The sequence below is a fragment of the Eupeodes corollae genome, chromosome 2 (genome assembly GCF_945859685.1).
Source record: "Eupeodes corollae chromosome 2, idEupCoro1.1, whole genome shotgun sequence".
NCBI classification, from domain to species: domain Eukaryota; kingdom Metazoa; phylum Arthropoda; class Insecta; order Diptera; family Syrphidae; genus Eupeodes; species Eupeodes corollae.
In genome coordinates this window covers 146,487,748-146,497,732 of record NC_079148.1, presented here as the reverse complement: position 1 = coordinate 146,497,732, position 9,985 = coordinate 146,487,748, and the positions used below count along the sequence as shown (strand labels likewise).

The following is a 9,985-nucleotide window of genomic DNA, read 5'->3' as shown; positions in this document are numbered from 1 at the left end:
ATTTAGTGCATTTTTTGATTTGGCTAGTTTCTCTACAATGTGGTTTCTCAGATTCAGATTTCTTGATATCTTTACTCCTAGGTAGTTGTAGTCACTTACTACTTCGATTTCCTTGCTATCAAATCTCCACTTTTCGTTGCGACAGTTTGCGCCTCCACCGTTACGAAAGATCATAACCTTGGATTTGCTAAGGTTTACCTGAAGCCTCCATTTGTAGCAGTATGCAGCTATTCTGTTTATCATCAACTGGAGACTTTCAGGCGTTTCAGCAAATATAACAATGTCATCGGCGAATTTTAAGGATTTCACTAGAAGATTTGCTGTAACTTTTGCTCCACCCTGTAGATCGTCCTCCATGTCGTCTATGAAGAGTGCAAACAAAAGAGGGCTTAAGTTGCAACCTTGTCTTACTCCTACTTCCACTTCGTATGATTCCGCTATATCGTTGTTGAAAGAGATTGCAGATGTTGTAGATTCATAAAAATTTTCCAAAATGCGTACAAACTTTGTTGAAACACCTTTGTTGTAAAGTTTAAGCATTAGAGCTTTTCTGTCGATGGTGTCGAAGGCAGCTTTAAAATCTATAAAGAAGGCATACAGCTTCTTTTTATCTTTAATGAAGATGTCCGCAATGGATGTGAGTGAGTAGATTTGGTCTATCGTTGAGTAGTTCTTGCGGAACCCGGCTTGAGACTCACCAAGGAGATGATTTGCTTGAACCCAACCGTAGAGTCTTTTGTATAGAAGCCTTGTCAGAATTTTCATTGAAGTGTTCAGCAAGGATATTCCTCTATAGTTTGCAGGATCAGTGCGGTCACCTTTCTTGAATATGGGAGTGATGATAGAATCCTTAAAATAAGTAGGTATGCATCCGTCTTCGTAAGCCTGGTTAAGCGCTAGAGTAAAGTGTTCGATGAATGAGGGTGTGCTGAATTTGTATAATTCCGGCGGTATACCGTTGGATCCTGGAGCTTTGTTACATTTCAGTTCATCCAAAACTGCCTTTACCTCTAAGATACAGAAGGGGGCGTCCAAGGCATCATCCGCCTGAAAAGGGATAGCAAATTGGAAGCTCGTAGTAAACTTGTCCTTTGTGAGGTTTTTGAAATGTTTGCATAAATCCTTCAGTTCGATCGGTAGGCAAGGTCGCGGTAATTGACTGTCGTTGTTTATAAGGCGTACTTTGCTCCAAAACTGTGACGCGTTCCTGCAACTTGAAAGATCGTGTGCAATGTTCTCAAAGTATGCTTGACGCTTAGACTTAAGCAAGGCTTTTAAAGTTTTGTTAGCGGACAAATATTCACGCTTTAGAAAGGGGTTTTGAGGGTACTTCCTTACAAGCTTTAACCAAGCAAATGATTTTTTCCTTGCTTGTGAGCAGTCTCTGTCAAACCATTTGTCACGAGGAGTAGAAACCCTGTTATTGTTCATCCTACAAGATGTTGGTATCGATATTGCTATGGTATCATCAATTTCGGAAAGATTGAGGTTTGTATTGAATGGAGGTGCAAGCTTTAAGGCGATGTTTGTGTCTAACGCTTCAGCATACGTATTCGCCATCGATTGTTTCCATTTGTATTTTGTAGCTTTTGTTGTGCAAACCTCTACACGTTGTAGACTCATTGGTAGCTGAACTGAAACTTGGATAGGAAGATGGTCCGAGTGAATCTGTGATACAACTTCGAAGTCATTCATTAGGTTACACCAATCCCCATTCACCATAGCATAATCAATAACTGAGTTGCCCTGAGGACCGATAAAAGTGTAGGCACCATCAGCGTCTCCCTGTGTACTTCCATTGCAGATACCAAGACCAAACGAATTACAAAGATCAATAATTTTCTTTCCTTCTCGGTTTACAACAACATCTTTCGAATAAGATGGCAACAAACTTACATGCATACAACTTAACTGTATAAGCTTTATGGCCCATATGACCCCCCCTGGATCGCCAGTTGGTCAAAAGTTGATAAATTATGCTGAATGTCCGATTCATACTATGTTCTTGGTCTAGTCCTCAGTTAAAAGTAGTAACAAAGTTTAAGGAACTAAAATACAAATGTTGTTTTGATATACAAAAAATTAATAATTTATAATATAATGGGGGTCATATCCATTAACGAAATACGATCAGTTTTGAATTGAAGGGAATTCCTACAAAAAAACAAACAAATTATCTCCCAGGGGTGAGTCATGACCCCTACGACCCCCCTGGATCCGCCATTGTTTGTAGCATAAGTAACCAGTTCAAGGTCATGGCACCAATTGGATATATTATCAAAATATTTTCGAAGTATTTCTACTGCTGAATTCGTACTTTTGTGATTGACTATAATGGCTATATCGTCTGCAATCGTAAACAATCTTAGTAGTTCATTAGTATAAAGTATGAACAAAATCGGTCCCAGTTTTGAGCCTTGTGGAACGCCGTATACGATAGGTTTTTCTTCGCTCAAAGTTGATGTTACCTTAACCTTAATCGACCTATCAGTAAGATAGGTCAATAGGATTTTGTTCAAGCTTTCAAGAAGTTTTTCTGGGCTGAGTGAGGGTGTCAAAGGCTTTGCTGAAGTCTATGAACAGGACAAGAACGTGGTGATTACGATTAAGGCCTTTATGAAGTGTATATTTGTAAATTCTCCTAACAGCTTTTCCGTACTCTTTCCTTTTTGAATCCGTATTGGTTTGACAATTACTTCCTCCAAGCATTTTTCAACGGCTGATATGATCGATCGGTCTATAGTTTTCGGTTTTGCTTTTTTTCCCTCCCTTATAAATAGAGCGAATAATTGACGTTTTCATAAGTTTTGGTAGACAACCCTAGATTATGCTACGATTTATTAAGGCTTTTACAACCGACCTTAATTTTGAGATCAATTGGTCTTTAATAATGTTTACTACTTGGTTTGCAAATTGATTAGCAAAATCTTCCACAATACTTTTTTTAACGTCATCGATTGAAGCTTTTTTTCTTCCCAAAAGCTCATTTATCACGATCCAAGTCTTCCTTGTTGGCTTTTATGATTTGGATGGTTTTGTTTACAAATTTTAGAAGATTTTGTATTCGGGCTCATAACTTTGGCTTTTTGGACTATGTTTCCATCTTCTATAGAACTCATCCATTTTTTTTTACACATATCGATTATTTCGCTGTTGATCCACGGTTTTTGTTTTCGATTTTTCTTTGTTTTCTTATATTTGGTGGTCCGTATATTATGTTGTTTACTTTCCGTTCGAATATCTCATAAAGAGATTCGATATGATCTCCCAATTTGTTTGTTGTATTAGCTCATTAACAGTCAGTTAATATGCACATCATCGATTTCTTCGAACATTCTATTATCATTACGGCCTTTTGTAGCGTAAGGTATGGCATAATGAACGGCGAGGTAAGTTTCAACAACTGCTGAGAATATTTCTTGTTTCGTTAGACTCACGTATACATATGTGATCAATCATAGTAGATGAATTTCGTGTTAGATCAACACGTGTACCACCTTACATACAAGAAATTAAGTTGATTGATATTTCAGACTTAGTAAGTAATCAAAAACTATATTAGTTCCAATATGGCAGACATCTTTAATAATAGAAGACTTTTCGATAAATTTTGTCTTTAGAAAAATCTTTCAAGTATGGAAATGTCAATACCGGTGCATGTAAAAGCACCAAAACTTCTAGAAATGTAAAATTCACTGCCTATTGCGTCTTTTCCGTCTGTACGAATCGATAGGCGCAAGTTATGGGTGTCTTGTTAACTCCAACATTTGTATTCTTCAATGAACTGATGAATAGGCTTAACAAGGTATCTTAAAAATATCTTTATCTTCTACTGAAAGTTTAGTCCACCTTCTTAAGGTTTAAGACTAATTCCTTTTTTAAAGACTTATAAAAACGCTTATGCAAATCATAATTGTGAATTCTGGACCGTTTTTATTAGTTTTTAATTGTATTACACTTACAAACTGAACCATTATACCTAAGTTAATAAATTCCAAAATTAGAAGTACTCAAGGAGGCAAGAAAAGTGGTAAAAGATCGTTGATCGTTTTTCAAGAAAAGATTGGTACGATGTTAAAACCCCAAATTACTACCCGTCAATTTGGTAAACCGTACCCAAGGAACGGAAATCGTTCCCGAAGGCTTGAACGGTCGCGTGTTCGAGGTCTCCCTGGCCGATTTACAATAGGATGGTGAACGTAATGTTCTTACCAACTTCCATGGTATGGATTTGACCACAGACAAGTTCAGGTCAATGGTCAAGAAATGGCAAACCCTCATCGAAGCCAATGTTGATGTGAAGACAACCGATGGTTACTTGCTTCGCGTCTTCTGCATTGTGTTCACTGCCAAGGATCAATTGTCCCAGCGCAAGATTTGCTACGCTCATCAATCTCAAGTCAGGAAAAACCGCAACAAGAAGGTAGAAATAATCCAATTTGATGTTTGGACTTGAAGGGCGTCTAAAGCAAACTCACCCCCGATTCTATTGCCAAGGACATTGAGAAGTTGTGCCAGGTGATTTATCCTCTGCACGACGCGACGTCAAAATTCGCAAAGTTAAGGTATTGAAGAAGCCCCGTTTCGATTTGTCGCAGCTCTTGGAGTTGCACGGAGATGGTGGTGGTACCGAAGGTGTTGTGTCTGTAGGTGCTGTTGTGAAGAGGCCCGAAGTCTACGAGCCAACAATACAACAGTCAGTTTAATTGTATTGAAAAATTATTTTTACAAAAATAACTGATGCGAATCATGAACATCTGTTGTTTTCATTTACCTTAAATAAGTGAAAATTATTAAACAAAATTTATAATTGCGTTTTCCTTTAGTAAAATAAATCAATTTAATTTTTATTCAAATCTGTCAAAGCACTATGGTTTTATCCTTTCACATTGAAATGAAAAAAACAAATGTTGTATATTTTTGATTAAAGATTTTACACTAATTTCGTCAAAACTATTTACAATTTGGATGTATTTGTTTAACTATTTTACAATTATTGTATTCTTTTTTAAATATGGAATTACAAATTTTTCACGGTTTGTCTTCTTCTGATTAAGTTTTCATTTTCATTGAATATTTGAAAAAAGAGTTCATATCTGAAGTGATAAAAGAACATCAATAAGAATGGGTTAAAAATATGTCTTCAATAGCTGTTTTTTATGAGGCAAAATTGAGTGAAGTTCTAATTTTAATCAAGACAACACTTGGGCTGAAAAATAAAGGGTTAAACGTACAATTTTTTTGGATATAATGGAAATTATGTTTCAGAATCTATTTGAATATTTATAGTCAAAGACTTTTTTTTTTATTTTAAATGCATTGCGTACAATTTAAAACAAAAATCCTTAAGCAAGACTTTTATTTTCCGTCGGAATTCTTGACTTGGATATTTTTTAAATTTATCTGGTCTTTTTATGTAAGAAATATGTAGAAAAACATTTTAAGATTTTCACTTCAAAATTAAGTTCTAAATGTGTAATAATGTAAACTTTAACTTTACTTTTTACAGTTATTTTTATTTTGTGTTCCAATCAAACATACTTTACCAGTTTCTATTCTTACAATTTCTGATAAATTGTTTAGTACTCAGGTTTAAATAAGTAAAAATCTAAATACACATTGAAGATTTATTGACCTAAAAACATACTTAATAACTTCCCATAGGAAACGGTCTGATTTGTCGAAATGAACATTTTGACATTTATCGACAAAAACAACTGAACAAAAATATTTGTCACCTCGAATACTTTAAGAATAAAAAATATAATGTCTTCCATTCTTCCGTTTTTGTTTCTGTTCTTTTTTCTAACTTATTTTCGAAACAAATATCTTGGCAATTATTGAATATATGTGTTTTATCTTACAGAAAATATTGTTTTTAACATTTAATATATTTAAAAGAAACATTTTTTTATACAAAAAAGAACATACAAAAAATACTACGCAAAATTGATATTCGATTCGAATATTTCAAGAATAGATGAAGGTTTGACTTTAAAATTATTTCGTTCCACTTAAAATTTTATTTTTAACTTAAAATAATGTTTTTAAAAAAATTCAATTTGTATTTTCTTATAAGAAATAAAACTTCCAAAAAAATTATGCTTAAATTGATAAAAATTGGTTTTCGATTAAAATTTTAAAAATCCAACTTATTTTATCATATGAAAAGATTGTTGCTTACTTTTAGTAAGTTTTTAAAAAATTCAATTGACAACTTTTCTTACAAAACACGTAAACCTACAAAAACAACAAGTATTTTGGGAACAACGAAAGATTAGATATCGGTGTGGGTAGCATCTCAGGCTCTTTTTTCGATAAAAATTCTATTTCCTGAGTATTAATTTGAAAAAATGAAAAACTTTGCTTATATTTGGCCAGTTTATATTTTTAACATCTCAGAGATTTGTTATTCTCAGAAATAGAGTGCAAATTTCTTGTTTTAGCCGATATGGTTCAATTTTTTTTTTAAATATCCTCTATTGCACAATTCAAAGAAGAAACCAAATACAAACCTAATTTAAATGCTATCATTTGTTCTCCTGCTGTTTCAAGACTACTGGAAAAGTTCTCAAGAATCTTGAAATATAAGAAGGACAATTTTTGTAAAGCACAGATATCTCAAAACTTTCTTTCTTTATAGAATTTCATGGCATTTCATCTCACTGATTCAAACAATTATTATAATGCGTTAAAGAAATATAATTACGCCAAATGTCAAAATAAATCGCCTAAAAAGAGTGCGATGTAAACAACGTCTTACAAATATCAACTGTATAATTTTTGACAGATCAGTTTCAAACAAAAAAACAGCTGATAGTTATGTATATACAACTGTCAAACTACGATCAAATAAAAATGGCTGCGTTCGATCTCGTGTTGGATAGAATATCTTGGATAGGTGGATTTTTAGATACCTTGTTGAACGAGTTGGATAGTTGTATTGAGATAGCTGTCAAAAAATAAAATAAATAAATAAGCAGAGAAACATTTAAGCTTCGGTGTCAAAATTATTGTAAGATAAAACATTTAATGGATAATTCAACTGATTTGATGGACGATGATAAATTGATAGGTGCGTAACAATTTAATAAATAAGAGATAACCTTAATCTGTAATCTATGTTAAATTTCCTCTTAGCTCAACTGGAATTTTATACGATTAATAATTTACTTGCGAAATCTCCGGTTTTAAATGATTAGCGATTAACAGCAAACTATCCTAACAGAAACGAGGATTATTTTAAGGTGACAATACCTAGATATAGTTTGGAAGAATTATGATCTCATTTCCGAAGAAGTTGCTTTGCGGTAAGATTTTGAGTTGGTTTGTTCAAAGTAGATAAAGTGTTAGCTTAGTGGTGGAACTAACGCAAGAACTTTTGTTGAATGATATATCCGTTTGGGTATCCAACGCTTCTTTAAAAACCATTCAAAGGGCACCATAAACTAGAATAGCCAAAAAATGTAAACAAACTGGTCTTGATATCTATAATGAATTGCTTGCTCAAAGTGCAGCAAAATAAAAGAACTTTTCATTGTTGTTTTTTGTTTGAATCTTGAGTAAGCAAGAAAGTTTCATATCAGCTGGAGACTAAGGCTCTCAACCGAAGATGAGCTCGAGGGCAAACTCGGATAGACCCCAGAGGATGGCACAAGGGAACTCATCAAAAATTGAACTGTGTTCTTCAAGAACTTTTGCAATTTCTTTTCTATATTCCCAACCTTAAAAAAAGGGAATAGAGTTGATCTTCTTGCTTTGATGCTTTGAATCATCTGTAAGAATAACTTACCTTTCCTTTCAGGGACCTTATTTGCTTGTAGCTCCCCAAGCTGTCCGCCTCTGTCTGCTTTTATATGTACATAAAAACAAAAAAGATAGATTTATTTATTTCCTCAAGATTAATATACATTTACCTATTTTTTGTTCTACCTCTGGAACAGGATGAAGTTCTTCAACTTCAGAACGCTGTACACTAGACTGTCTACAAAACGAGGACAAAAATAGTCTATTTTAAGGTTTTAAAAAATTCACATAATTACCTTCTCAAATTCGGAGGCAAATAGCTTCTTCATCGCCTGTTATGTACAGAACATCCTCAGGTGCAACTTCAACTTATATTTTGTATCTTTTTGTTTACCAACAAATACAAAAAGCTGAAATTAATTTTCAAGTTTCTTTCTGCTGTCAGATACCTAATTACCCCAGAAATTCTTGGATACCTTTGGATTCCTTTTTTGACACCTCAGCTGTTATTTTACAGCTGATATCCGGATACCCTGTCTGTCTGAGATTGAACGCAGCCAATTTGACTTCAATACAAATGTCAAAAGGATGGGAATCTTTCAAAATCCATTTATATTTTTAAATCATTTTTTGATTCATTTAAAATTAAACTTTTTACAATACAATTTTGTAAGTTTTTGTAACTTTTAGTGTCAAAAAATAAATGGAATAGGTTACCGAAAAATTTGTCAGCTTGTGAGTTTTGAAAAAAACACACACTTTACTGGGGTAACATTTAAAAAAAGTAATCGCATATCAAAATGTATGAATATTTAAAATTTAGAACAAAAAAACCAAACAGATTCAAAAGTATTTTTTCAAGGTTAAGTACAAAACACCCTTGTCTACGGAATTGAATTTAGACAAAAAAAACGTATTATATCCAAATAAACATTAAATATTTAAATTTTCCAGACACATTCTTTCTACTTGTCCAAGTGTCAACACCATTATCTAATTCCCAGAAATTTCACTTGACCGTATCTCCTTTTTACACTGCATGCCATACTCATGCATATAAGTTGATATGTATTATTATTTTTGAATATACAACAAAAAAAAATTGACCTTCAGCTAAAATTTTGTCAAAAAATTATTTCCACAACTTGTCGTCATCCATCTTAATTTAATCGCATAAAAATCCTATTAAGAACTTTTTATCACATTGTGTCGTGTCTGTCTGTCTTTCTAATGGTGGTCTTTTGGTCTGTGTCTGGTCGAAATTTGGTTCCAAGTTAGTTGGTTGGTTGATTTTGAAAGCGAAACTTTCTTATAGGACCTCAAGATATGCCAAAAATGGACGCGAAAACATGTGTCCCTTTATCGTGTCTGACCATAATCCAAACACCAAAAATACTTGTCTGTCTAAACTGTCACTAAATAGCGACAGCTGTTTTCTCAAAGATATTCCTATTCACTTGAAATAAAAAACAATAACAAAACCAAAAACCTTGTCGCGTTCCACGCATCGACTCTAAACATCTCCAATAAAGGAACTTGACCATGGACTTCTAACGCGTTCCATTTCGACGTTTGTTTACCAACCTTTTACAGAAAAAAACAAAGAACTAAAACTAAAAGTGAATACAGCCCTTTGGCTGATTTATTAGACTGCAATGGCATTTAATCGCCAATTCCACCGACGACGACCGACGACGCCGACACTGACTCAACTCTAAAACCAACCCAGGGTTATCCATGGTACTCTCGAACTTATGTGTGACGCAAAAATGCACCTGGTCCCTTCCTCTGTTAATCTTCCGAATCCGATGACCATGGATATTTTTTTTGTTTTTGGAAACTTTTGTTTTTATTTCATTTTTTGTTGTTGTTGCTTTGTCCGTGTTTTTTTCGTCGTTCGTTCCCGCGAAACCAGATGCAATTGAATCATTGCTGACCTATAAACATGTCCAAGTGCTGCAACTACTGACCTCCTCATCCGCCTTCTCTATATCGCGGATGCTGTTGTGAGAGGCCTTTTTGACTTGTTGCACTGATGCACTGCATGTCCCTTCCCAACCACGTATACTCCTTTATACCAGATACACGTCGCGTAGCGTCGTACTCGAATATAGATTGTCCCATATCGTTGCAGGAAAATCGTGTGAAACTCTCGCTATCGTTTGGATACGATGGACCAGTTGCTGGCTTGCACTTCCCATCCTATGCAATTTGCACTTTCCAACTGTCATCGTTGCCT

At 34.2% G+C, this 9,985-nt stretch overlaps 1 pseudogene; it reads left to right on the top strand.

Moving 5' to 3' along the window:
• The first annotated feature begins 3,377 nt into the window (after nt 1-3,377).
• Nucleotides 3,378-4,706, top strand: LOC129945286 (40S ribosomal protein S3a-like; annotated as a pseudogene).
• The last annotated feature ends 5,279 nt before the right edge of the window (nt 4,707-9,985 follow it).